General features: G+C 54.7%; 1 protein-coding gene across 2 annotated transcripts in view; it reads left to right on the top strand.

Annotated features, from left to right (window-relative positions):
• The window catches only part of SLC29A3 (solute carrier family 29 member 3), a 51,358-nt gene extending 40,143 nt beyond the window's left edge, over window positions 1–11,215 (top strand). The window contains exons 7-9 of one of the 2 annotated variants that reach the window (XR_015724831.1): window positions 1,178–1,357; window positions 6,885–7,031; window positions 9,382–11,215. The gene's annotated coding sequence lies outside the window, so the exon portion shown is untranslated. Of the gene's footprint in view, window positions 1–1,177; window positions 7,032–9,381 lie in introns of both variants that reach the window. The other variant, XR_015724830.1, reaches the window with a different exon arrangement.
• Window positions 11,216–12,664: the final 1,449 nt, after the last annotated feature.

Raw genomic sequence — 12,664 nt, 5'->3', positions numbered from 1 at the left:
TTCTATGGGTGAGAGACGACCTGCCAACTAGGCAGAGGACCCCAGAAAGACAGGCCTCCTAAGAATCCTCCATTCCCTAAATTTGGGCTCCAGAAGGCTCCCCTGTCCTAGAGTCTGGGGGGGAGGGGGTCAGGCCTGGGTGTTCAGGCAGGGATCCTCCAAGTGGTCTATGGCTTGTGTCAGGGTGGAGGTCTTTTCATGGCCATGTTTACAGTACGTCAAGCACATTGGTTCAAGGGCATAATGAACACCTGGCTATTTAATGAGAGCCTGATTGGTGGCTGTATTAGTCAGGCTCTTGGCAGGGAATGGCATACTCCAACAGGATGATAGGAGGATATTTGAGACAGGGTGTAGGAATCCTACAGGGTCGTGCTTTATATCCCAGAAGTAGTAAGGCCCTTCTACCCCTAACCAGGGCTAGGGGCAGGGGGCATCTCCAGCCTGCTGTAACCCACAGTACTCCCTTCATACTTCCCTCCCTCCCATCTCCTCGAAGCCCCTGTGGACTGAACCACAGCCAAGGAGCAGGCAGAGAGGTGGAGCCCAGACTGGAGGGGCAGCAGGTGTCCCGAAAGGGGCCACCAGCCTCCCAGTCCCATATGCACATTAGGATAGCTCTGAAGCCTTGGCCCACTGTACTGGGTGGTGCTTTGTTCTGGTTTGTCCTGGATTCGCTGTGCATTTTAAAGCTGTTGTTTCAAAAGGCGCTCAGGTTGTGTGGCCCCACAATGGTCTGCTGTGAGTGGTAATTTACATTCCTTCGGGTTCCTCGAAGGCTTCTGCAGGGCTGTTCCTTGGGGAGCAGGCTGGCTGGGGAATCCGAGAGAAAGGAGCTAGATCAGACCAGGAGTTCTTTCTCAAGAGTTGTGCGGAAAGAACAGAGCTTGAGCCCCAAGAAGCAACAACCCTGGGAGCCATAAACCCACCCACTCCTTCTCTGAAGAGCTGGGGCACCCCGGTGTCCTGCAGACAGCCGATTAGCCCGGGAAGCAGCCAGTAATCCACCCAGTGGGAGCAGCTTATGTCCCCTCCAGCTCAGGCTAGGACACACTCCCTCTCTCCAGCCAAAGAATGAAAATAGACACCCTTGAAAGGTTTTCTGAAACTTGATTTCTAGAGAAAAAAAATTTTTTTTAACTAAAAATAAATTCTCCCGTCTCCCCTCCCCTTGCAGGAGCCTGAAATCTTTTCCCTTGTTTTTTTCACCGACTCTAATGCTGGTGATCATTTGGTGGCAGTGGTCTGGCTGGTGACTCATCCCAACCTCAGGCGTTTTACAAATGGGCAGCATGTCTCAGGTGAAGGGAGATAGCGTTCAGAAGAAGAGGTATCCCTGTGAGTGAAATGATTTGAAGTAAGTGCGGAGTGACGGGGCAAGAGGGTGGCCAGCCGTGAGGATGCAGCCCTTGGATGGGGGAGGGGGGGTGGCAGGGGCAACCAGGCCGGCTTCTTGGAGGAGGAGGCATCGGCTGCTTGGCTGGTGGGAGTTATCCAGACTTTTGCTCACCTTCGTGAGCATTTCACAAAGCATCGTTCCTTCCCGGGGGAGGGAGGAAGGAAAGTAAAAGCCCATCTCCCAGCAGAAGGACAGATAGTAGCTTTTAGTCACCATCGTTCCCAGGCACTGGACTCGCTTGTGGGGTTAGTCTCATGTGACCCCAGCAGCCTCGTGGAACTAGCTCCCGTGCTTTGGGGAGTGAACAAAACTTGCTGAAGAGAAGGGTATTTTCAGTGTGAGGGTGGGGGAGTCCCCAAGAAGCTGGCTTTGCCTTGTAGTCCGATTTAATCCCAAGGACCAGTTTTTAGCACGTGCCCTTGTATATCTTCCAGACCACACACATCTTCATTTTCCTCCTTTTATTCAACAAAGAAAGCCAGAGGCAGCCGCAGGAGCTGACTCTTCAGCTAGCGAGTGACGGGCCCTTCTAGGAAAATGCTTGTTCCTACAAGAGGGAGTATTATTAGCAGAAGACTCCTCATTCTGCTGTCTTCGGCACAGTGCTCCCTAGAGAAGACTCGGGGCCCCGCATCAGCTTGGACGTGATGTGGGAGGAGGTCACTGCAGGACCCCGGCTTCTGAGACCGTGTAATGCTTTTATAGAGAACTCAAAGTAGAAGAGAGAGGGCCAAAAATCAGCTGAGAGGTTTCATTCCGTGGACAGTCACATTTACCGCCCAGGCTTACCTTTGCGGGCTTTCTGAGCGAAGCCTCTGGTATCAGTTTACCACCCTCACTTCCTTGGTGGCAGCCTTGTCGGGGCCTGAGTCACTGCTGCTCTCCACCCACTGGCTGAGGTTGGCCCGCTTCCCCGTTCGCCTGGACCCTGGCAGGATCCCAGGACGAGTTTCGGCCCCACTACAGGTGGAGGCCCGGCGTCGCCAGCCGGTCACAGGCCCAGCGCCCAGGCTCTCCATCAGCCGCCCAGAACCCTCGCTCGGTGCTGTCCTACGCCAGGTGCTTCACCCCGGTTACTTCCCCACCTAGATGAACACAAGGAGGCTCAGAAAGGTTGAGTAACTTACCTAAGGCCACTCAGTTACCAAGTAGCCTAGACAAGAATCGAATCGAGCTCTCCCTAAACTCAGAGGTCCTCGCCCACCCTGCCCTCTTGCTCCCTGGTTGAACCTTGACTTTCTCCTAGGTGCTCGCTGCCTGTCTCCTGAGTGTTGTGCCAAGTAAACGGATTGCCCGGAACACTGGGCCTGGCCCAACGGTCAGACCAGTGCGGCTTGCCAGGGCCCGCTGGACTAGGTCCTCGTGGGCCCCAGCACGGGACCTTGGGCTGCTTCCACGCCTTGCCCTGTCCATTCCAATCCCCAGCCCCTGCCCTCCTGGTCCCCACAGCCCTTCCTCCGCCATACCAGCCCCTGCCACTGAGGTCACCCCAGCGTGGCTACTGCTGCTGGGCCCATCTTTGGATGCAGGGTTGTGGGGCCCAGCACGTAGTTAGGGAGTCAGGAAGCCTTGCCCCCAGCTCCACCAGGCCCAGGCTCTGAGTCACATCGCCTTTGGAGCCTCATTTCCTCATCTGTAAAGGGGACGATCAGTTCTGGAATGTGATTGTGCGGGGTGCCAGTGAGCCAAGCCGGCACACCCAGTCCCCCCACCCCCGACCCAGCCCACGTAGGCTGAGCCGCACCAGGCCTCACAGTGCGTGTGGCAGGCTGACCCAAGGGCACAGACGACCTCAACTTCAGGCTGCCGTGGGCTTGACACCAAAGGAGAGTGACAGAGATGGTCACGCTCTCTGTCCTCACAAGACTCCAGCCAGCTGATGTGCTGGCCCTGTGCACCCCCTTAAGAACAGGCCCTGCCTTTGCCTGCCAGTGGGAGGGAGCCCCAGGCCTGCAGTGTGTGGGGGCGGGGGAGATTGGACAGTCAGAAGCTTCGGGCGCCCAGCCCCACGTGGAAGCTCGGATTCTGCTGCCTCCTAGTTGGGTGCTTTGGCCCAGTCCCCTCACGACTGAACTGAGAAGCCTCAGGGCTGCTGGAAGAGATAAAGCAGCCCCGGGGTTGTAGGTAGAAGCGCCCGGCGGGTAGCGGATCCTCAACAAACATGCTCCCTCCCACTTCCCTCTGCTGCCCGGACAGACGTCTGCGCCCCGCGCTCAGGGCCCGGCCCCAGGGCCCAGCACCTTGGTCCTGATGCCTGCTCTTTGCTGCCCTGCCTGGGTCCTGCTTGGACACGCCCCACCTGGGGGCGGGATGGGTGAGGTGGAAAGCTGGGCATGCAGGACCTCAGAGCACAGTCTGCCCTTCGCTTTGCCTTCCGGGCTGGCCGCATCACTTTGGTGCTAAGCCTCGGCGGGGAAGGTGGCCACCTCCACACCTGTCGTGCCTCCATCATCAACCGGTGGCCGGCTACACAGACGCCGTGTAGACACCGGTCGTGTCTCAAAGTGGTCCTGAGCCCTGGAGCCAGCTGGCCCAGGTTTGAGTCTCGTGGCTTCCCCGTCCTTCCACCAGGGGTCAGTTCAACCTGACTGGCCACGGTTGTTCCAGCCTCACAGCTGGCTCGTGTGTAGTAAGTGACATGGTGGTAACTCCTAGAAAACCTTGAGAATTGAGCCGGGTGTAATCAGCGCTCATCACCAGCTTCTGGAAGGCTGTATCTTCGCACCTTCCCGGTTTACCCGACTAACCTGTCAGGGCAAACTCGTTGACCTTGTCTCGTTCCCTCACTAGATTCTGGGCCTGGCCTCTGTGCCAGCTGCCCGGCCCCTCCCCTTCCCACCTCTCAAAGCAACATCTCCCAGTGTGGCCCACCGTCGGGGCCAACGGAGTCTGCTTGGAGGAGCTTCCCCAGGAATGTGGCTTGATGGCCCTGCTCACCCCCTGGTTGTTTTACAAGTTGGGGGGAGGAAGGGAAAAGACAGGAAGGGAAGGATGGAAGGGAGCGAAAAGAGGAGATGAGGGTGGGCTGGGAGTCGGGTCTCCCCCCGGCTCCTGGAGGCAGGCGGTTCGGTGAATGGGAGTGAGAGGTATCCTATAAAGATTCCAGCTGTGGCCGCTGGCTCTGTCTTTACACTACAGCTGCTTTCCTCTCCTCCCCTCCTCACCTGCCCACCTTTGCCCGGAGGCAGCTGGAAAGGTGTTTCTTGCCCCCAGGATGACACTTCTGCCTTGTTATGCCCAGGCAGGGTTTGGTGACTTTAACCTTGGAAGAGCCCTCAGGGACGAGGGGTTTCTGCTCCACGCTGGGCTGCGACGCAGAGATTACAATTGCACCCGGGCTCTGCGAGGGCCGGCGGGGCCATGAGCCTCAGCACAGGCCCGGCTCCTCCTGGCATCGCGGTAAAGGAGGGGGCGATGATTGCGTGCCTGCCAGGGCTGGGCTGTACCCACGTACGACAAACCTGCCAGGTGGGGTGGTCATCCCCATTTCACAGAGGAGGAAACGGAGGCTCAGGTTAAGTCAGCAGGAGGTCACACTGGAATTCTGCCCAGGGCTGTGAGGTTCCAAAGCCTGGCTTCTCTCGGGCTACCCTGCCGGGCTACCCTGCCACCCAGAAGGCTTCCTGACGGGAGGAGCCCTGGGCCACCCTCTGGGTGGGCGGCGGGCGCTGTGGAGTATCCAGCCCTCCTGCGGCCAGACTAACCTGTCCTGGGCGAGGCACAGCCTCCCCCCGGCCTGCCCTCAGTGCCCCGGTGCTGTTCGGTGCAGAGTCACTGGTCCTGGGTTACCGCAGGCTTTATAGGAGCCTGGAACATAAAGCGCACCGAGCCGAGGGCCGAGTCTGCGGGGCATGCGATCACAGGCAGGGAGCTTCACTGCCTACACCTTACACGGCAGATGCCTCACGTGAGTCCTCTCCAGGGTGCCAAGGACCAGGGCTGGGGCCCCCCTTCCTGGACACTGAGCAGGCCGAAGTGTGAGGTCCTCAGATGCCCACACCTCCTGTCCCTGACTTAGACACACCTAGAGCTGGGAGGGGTCCTGTCGTCACCCAAGTCCGACCCCTGCCTCTTGGCCGGATGACACTTGGGTTGTTCTAGATGGTCAGGCGCCCGGCCTGTGCTGATCAGCAAGCAGTTTCTTCCAGACTGAGTCCCCAGAGGCCCAAGGAAAGGGAGCATCTCAGTCCTGCTCTTCTGCAAACAGCCCCGTGTTCCCAGCCCACCTCTCACAGGCTTCACTCTGGACAGAAGGACGTGAGACCTTCCCCCAGCAGCCTCCCCCCACAGCCCCACCCCTGCTGCTCCAGCCCCAGGCCTGCTCTGTGGGGCGTAATAAGGGCGGAGCAGATTAATGACCCTGGCCTTCCTCTGTCCTGCCTTTTTCCTCCCCAGAGCCTTACACAGGTTTTGCTCGGCCCCCTGGGTGCAGTGAGAGGCTCACGGAGCCCTGAGAGCGTGTGCAGAAGTGTGGGTGCTTCTGGGCAGAGGGGTCCAGACATCTATCTGTCAGTTCATCAGAGGATTCCGTGTTCTAAGGTTTCAGATCCCCCGGATGCCGGTGACCTGCCCTGTTTAGATGGTGTCCCCGTACAGAGCACGGTGCTGAAGGGTGGGACTCTGGAGTCGGCCTGCCCGGTTTTGCAAGTTTCTTAGCGTCTCTGTCTCAGTTTCCTTATCTGGGAAAGGGGCTGACCGAGCACCCACCCTCATGGGGCTGTTGTAAAGATCGAACACGTTAATCCATGTAAACCTCTTCATCCGTGCTCAGTGACTGCTTCTCCCCATCGCCCTGGGAGGTCAGCAGGTCAGGGGTTATCTCCATCCCATTTTCTGGGAGGCAGCATGGTGGAGACTCTAAGTCCAGATCAGAGCCTCGGCCTGTCACCGCAACAGGTCCCCCAAGGAGGTCTGTGTGCTGCTCTCAAAGGTGGGAGAGTTTCCCTTAGAGAAGCTGGAAATCAAGCAGGTCTCCCAACATTGTCAGCCCCGGTCCGGTACTGAGAACCAGGCACAGGGTCACAGGGTGCTGGAAGTGGCTTTAGGCATGAGTCAGAAGCCACGCGTCTGAAAGGGCCCGCCACGTGGCCTGCGAGCATGTCGGAGGAGGCCTTCTTGGGGTTACCCTGGCTCATCTGAGTTCCAGAGAAACAGAAGAGCTACCACCCCTGGAGCCCTATAAGCAAGCTTGTCAATGCATAATCTTAATCTGTTCAGCTCCCCCCGAGGAAGTCGTAGATTCCCCATTTTATAGGTGACAAAAGAGAGTCAGATACACAGCCGCTAAGGGGCAGAGCTGAGAGTCAAGCTCAGGTCTGTCTGATTCCAAGACGCCAGCGCCTGAAGGTGACTGTGGCAGCATCCCCCCCACCAGACTCACCTGAAGCGCTTGACAACCTGCAGATAGACTGCTGTACCCACCCCCGCAGTTTCTGATTCCCGGGGTCTGGGGTATAGGCCATGAGAATTTGCATTTTTTGACAAGTCCCCAGGTGGTGCGGACGCTGCTGGTCCGGGAATCCCACTGCAAGAGCCACTCTGCGAGACCACCGAAGACCGATGAGGGCTCTTCTGGAGCTCACACCTGGCCCAGGGAGAGAGCTAGCAAGGCCTCCGTCTGCTCCCGCTCCAGGTGAGGGCTCAGGACCGGAAAGCCTTTAGAGAAGCAAACGATTGGGGACACTCAGTCATTCCTTAAAAGTGATCACAGATCCAGGGCAGAGCCTGTGCAAACTCACGTTCTCCACCAGCCCCTGGGGGTTGACATCCAGAGGCTTTACTCCTCGGCTGCCTCCTTCCCACCTGCTCCCTCCACCATCAATAAAGCTGGGAGGGAGGAGAGAGGAGGGAGAAAGGGGGAGGCCTGATGGGCAAGGAGTTGGAGTTGGCAAGTCGGAAGGAGCTGTGCTCTGTAATTGGGGAGTGGCAGCATGGGGGTGCAGGGCCGTCTCCTGCCAAGGGCAGGGTCACACTTCCTACCTGTTCCCTGGGCTCATTAACTGCTGAGGTGGTGTTAACTGTTTTTAATTTTGCTGAGTCTTTGCTGAGACTCGAAAAGGGAAATGAGCCATTACCAAACAGCAACGCTTTTTGCAACAGAAACTGAATGGGCTGCATTTTCTTATACCATTTTGTGAGCTCAGAATGCAGAAGTCTGGCCCTGCTTTATCGAAGTTGTCTTTCAGAAGAGAGTTGTCCGTGGCTCACCTTCTGCCCACAAAGCTCTGTGAGAAGGGAACAGGAGGGGTCAAATGCCAGAAGGCGCCAGGCCTGTTAACGCCCACCCGTTGGCCTGTGGTGATGCCGTCAGGAAATGTCCCTTTACCTTGCTTTTTGCTGCTCGGGACGTTTCGGCTTCTGCCATGTTGGGTCAGGACTAGCCACCTGAATTCTTCAAATAGGGAAGAGCTCAGGGACAGGGATTACAATCAGGGGACTCTGGGTAAGTCCCTAACCTCTGTCAGCCTCCATGTTCTCACCTGTAAAATGGGGAACTAATCTTGCATACCTTGAAGTTCTGATCAGCTCGGGTGCCTTGTAAACTGCAAAAGACATCAAGACAGTAGCTGTTGTTATTACTGCCAAACTAACTGCAAGCCCATTTGTAGCGTAGCCCACGGGGGCCATGCTCCAGGTACCCAGGACTCCCAAATCCCTTGCCTAAATGGGCTTAAACTTGCAAACAGGGCCCAGGAGGGATTCTTTCCTGGTCCATCCCCCCAAGGGCCGACTGCTCGAGGTGCTTCTAGACTCAGGGGATGGCTGTGTGTAAGCGGTGCTGCATTGGGACATATGGGTTCAGCATCCAATCTGGGCACAGGAGACCCCCCTACAGGTGGGGATAAGCCATCCCGTCTCTAAGAAGTCAGAGAATTCCAGATGCAGACCTGAGCTTCCAGAAGGAAGAACATATTTAAGTTTGCTACTTGATTTATAACTTACATATGGAGACACATGGTATACGGGCCTCGATTCGTACTCTTGTGCTAGGCCCACACATGTTCCTTTTTATTATTAGAAGGTTAAATTCCACTTCCTTTGAGCCAGACAGCCCTCTTAATTTCCTCTTTCTCTGTGCCTCCTAGTTCCTCTCCTCGGTGTTCCTAAATATTCAAAGCCTTGCCTTATTTGGAAATGTAGCCGGGATTCAGAGACGTTTATTGAGATTTCAGGAGCCCCCTTCTCTTCCTCACACCGCTTCTCACCTCCCTAGTGACACACAGCGGACCACAGGCAGGGAACCTGGGTCCTCCCTGGTCGGTGGCTGCCTCCCTTTGGCCTCCTAAGCAGTTTGCAGACAGTGGATGTCTCTACTGCTTCAGAAGACAGAGCTCCATGCTGCTGACACTATGGTAGCCCCGAAGCCACAGGAACTAGCTGATGCTAAGACAAGCCATGGGCTCCATCCTGGGGCTGGGGGAGGCCCTGGAAGCCTAGACTTTAGTATAGGGGGCAACTCTAGGAAGAGTGGTCCTGCCTGATCCTCCCCCACCTCCATCCTGGAGGGGTACAGGTCCTCAGCCAGCAGAGGGGGAACATCGGTGGGTGAGAGGTAGCAGCCAACAACTCTCCACCATGGGGCTCCCTTTGGGTTCTCCTAACTCTTCCTTGCTTGCTGTCGATGGTGTCATTGTCCACATTCTGCTTCACAGAAAACCCTTTCCCAACGTCCCCTTCCTGTTCAGATACCCTTTGGCAATGCAGGGACTCTGATCTGGAAGTGGGGTTGGTTGCCTCTGTGAGTTCAGTCTCCCCAGCCCCAGAAGGTAAGACAGGAAGAGCTGCCCCCCCCCCTTGCCTCCTGCTGTCCCGGGAAGGTGGAGCAGGTGGGTCAAGACTTCGGTGCACATCAAATTCTGCTGAATGGCTTCACCTCCCCTGTGCCTGAGGTGGCTAGACACAGAGAAGGAAGAAGGGCATGAGGGGACAGCCTTGCGGTGCACTGATTGTGAAATACCATCTGCTCCCCACCTGCCCCGCAGATCCGAAGAGAATCAGAGCCAAGACTGGATATCAGACAACTCCACGGAGTGTCCTGGCCGCTGTGTTTTCAAGGGAGAAAGTCAGCTACCGATACTGTGCTAGGAGGTGGGAGGGGTCAAGAGGCAGCATCTCAGCACGTGGGGGTTCTTCCCTTTTTGCTTCTTTCAACCCTGATGACCCACAGGAGCCACTTACAGTTTAGTGCTTGGAAGTCCTCACTACCTTGCTAAAACTCCCTATTCTCCCTTCTTAACGAAATGAGATCTGGCCTCAGCTCAAGGTCTTGCCTGCTAGAATTGGGAATGTTTTGGTTTTATTTGTATTTCTTTATGTTTTCTTACCTTCTATTTATGACAGGGGATACTGGTTTTCTAGTAAATCATGATATACAGTTTGTTTTTTTGGTTGTTTTTATTATTTTTTTGTTTAAGTAAACTCTACACCCAAAGTGGGACTTGAACTCATGACCCCGAGATCAAGAGTGACATGCTCTACTGACTGAGCCAGCCAGGAGACTAGTTTGCTTTTTATTTATTTTTTTCAAAGATTTTATTTATTTATTTATTTGACAGAGAGAGAGAAAGAGCACAAAGGGGAGCAGGAAAGGGAGAAGCAGACTCCCCACTGAGCCCAGAGCCTGATACAGGGCTCGATCCAGTAACTCTGGGATCACGACCTGAGCCAAAGGCAGTTGCTTAGCCAACTCAGCCACCCAGGTGCCCCTATAGTTTGTTTTTTAAAGTAAATGTAAGTAAACCTACTGAGTTAAAGCATAGTAAATTTAAAAATACTTTGGTACTTGCATATGGCAAATAGCATTCAAGTTTATTATTTTCAAGGCAGGTAAACTGACATCCAGCAGGAGTCCCCAGATCCTACAATGAGTGTCTGGGATATTTAAGAAGAATACAGGCATCTACGTGCCCTGAGAACCACAGTGTTCTACTTGGAGGTCAAGGGCTAGGAAAGGCCCCCTTTTAACTTTAGGCCCCATTAACTCTCCTCTTATGGCTGTTTTCATATTAGCCCATAAAAGTGAGAACTTTTGAAGTTATTCATTGTTCCCTTTAAATTCAGGGCACAAACTGGGCCATTTTCAGAGGCAAAGGGCTTCAGCCCTGGAGCTAGCAATAACTGGTAAAAAGGAGAGGAAGAGGTAAAAATAGAAGTGGAGAGAAATGTAAGTAGGAAGTAGAAGACCCAGCAGCTTCAACATTTTTAAGGACTTGAAACTGGAGTAGGGCACTTTCGTTTTCCAGACTGTCCTTGTCCCAAGTGGACAAAGCAATATGTCTCTGACAAAGCTCTGGCCAAAGTCCCTCTTCAATGCTGATACAACTCTCATTACTTGTTACCATGAATCTGATGATTTGCCCAGTAACCTTGCCTGAGCGCTTAGCAGATGCCTGGCACTTGGCTAAGACTTGACATCCTCTCATCAATCCTCACACGAAGCTTTTAAGTTAAAAATCTTGGGCTCTGGAGTTGCACTCCCTGGGGCTGGAAATCTGGCCCTGTGGAGCTGCGTGACTTAAGGCAAATTAAATCCCTCCCGGAGCCTGTTTCTTCCTCATCTCTCCAGAATGGGCATAATGTAAATACCCATCCCTTGGGATCAGAAAGCGTCTATGATAGAATGCTTATCAAGGGTAAAAAATAAGCAATCAGTAATAATGTCACTGGGAATTAATCACTCTTGATATTATCAGTACCAGGAAGGCAAAGAAGCTTCTGGGGGTCATTTCCCCAAGGTCACAGAGCCTAACCAGGTAGGCTAAGGTTGGTGGGCCAGGTCCAGGAGTGTCCGATCCTCGAGGCCCAGAGCCGAGGTGGGGTGGCAGGAGCTGCTGCAGAGGGGCCCGGGCCCCGGATGCTCCAAGCTGCCTCCGGGACTCAGCCCCGTCTTCCCGGGTCTCGAACTGGCAGGAGACTCACGCCACCAGACAGGAGGGGGCAGATTCTCAGCCCCGCGATGCCGACTCGCCGCGCTCAATGCGGGCCGGGAACGGCTCCCAGCACTGTGGCCTCACCGCCCACGCCGGCCTCTCTGGAGCCACAGCCGCCAACCGCCCCGAAACAGACGGTCGAGTGCGGCTTCCGGGAGCCGCGGGGCCTGCCGGGAGCCACGCCACCCAGCCAATCCTCTTGCGGGGGCGGGCAGTGGTTGCCCGGCAACGAGCCAGGCGCCCAGGTGAGGGGGCGGAGCCAGTTGGGCAGGGGAGCTGGTGTGGTAGCAGGTTAGGGAGGCGACCTGTCAGTCCCGAAGGAATTTTTCTTGTCTCCAGTTTCTTCACTACCACCTGGACTTGGAGGAAAGAGAAGATTATCAAGGCAAATGATAAGTGTAAACCATGGGGCCTAACAATAATGAAAAAAATACTCGTATTTATTGAACATTTTCTATGGGCCTGGCTCTTTTTAGGGGTTATTTCATTTGATCCTCATCTGATCCTGCAAGGAAAAATATGATTACTGTTGTCATTTTGTAAATGAGTAAACGGAGGTCTTAGATTAGGCACCTTTTGCATAATAACTCAGCGAGGGAGTAGCAGAGGCGAATTGAACCTCGGTGTTCTTGAACCCAGGTGCTCTGTCTTCTTGAGTCAAGCAGTGAACACTCCTTTCAGCTCCACAAACGAGTCTGTGTTCGTATTAGCCTTATCTGCAGGGGATAACGCAGGTTCTATGGGCCCTGAAACTTAGACAACTTAGGGGACCTCTTTAGGAAAGAGTTACAAATTGCAAATATAAAATTAGGCACCAAAAGAATACTCGTGTAGAAGGTAAAAAGAAATCAGAACAAAACACTTGCTAATTTACAGGTATCTATGACCATATGTACACGTTGCTAGGGCCCTACACAAAGGCATTCTTGACCTTTAGTCCCACTGAAGTCCATCTGTCAGACACCAAACTACCTTGCAGGTAGCTCCTCTCCCTACCCTGCATCTAAGCTACGGGCCCTCCACTGGGGTGGGGGTGGGGGACCTCTAGCAATGGGTTTAGTCAGGCTTTCTGGCCGTGGCAGCAAGCTTGAGCTGCCAAGTGAGTAAGTTGAGGTTCCAGAGAGTTAATGTCCTCAGAAGCAGTTCTCAAACATATGGACACGGACTTGGCCACCATCAACCCTCAGGTAGGACCATGCTGAGACACCTTTTACACTAGTGGCTCTTAGGTGTGGTCCCCAGACCTGTAGCAACTTACATCACTCGGAAATTTGTTAGAAATGCACCTTCTCGGACCCCACCGCACACCTAATGAATCAGAAACTCGGGGGGGGGG

The sequence above is a fragment of the Ursus americanus genome, chromosome 6 (assembly GCF_024610735.1).
Source record: "Ursus americanus isolate L20-20 chromosome 6, mUrsAme1.1.p, whole genome shotgun sequence".
Classification (NCBI taxonomy): domain Eukaryota; kingdom Metazoa; phylum Chordata; class Mammalia; order Carnivora; family Ursidae; genus Ursus; species Ursus americanus.
This window is presented reverse-complemented; position numbering and strand designations above follow the sequence as displayed.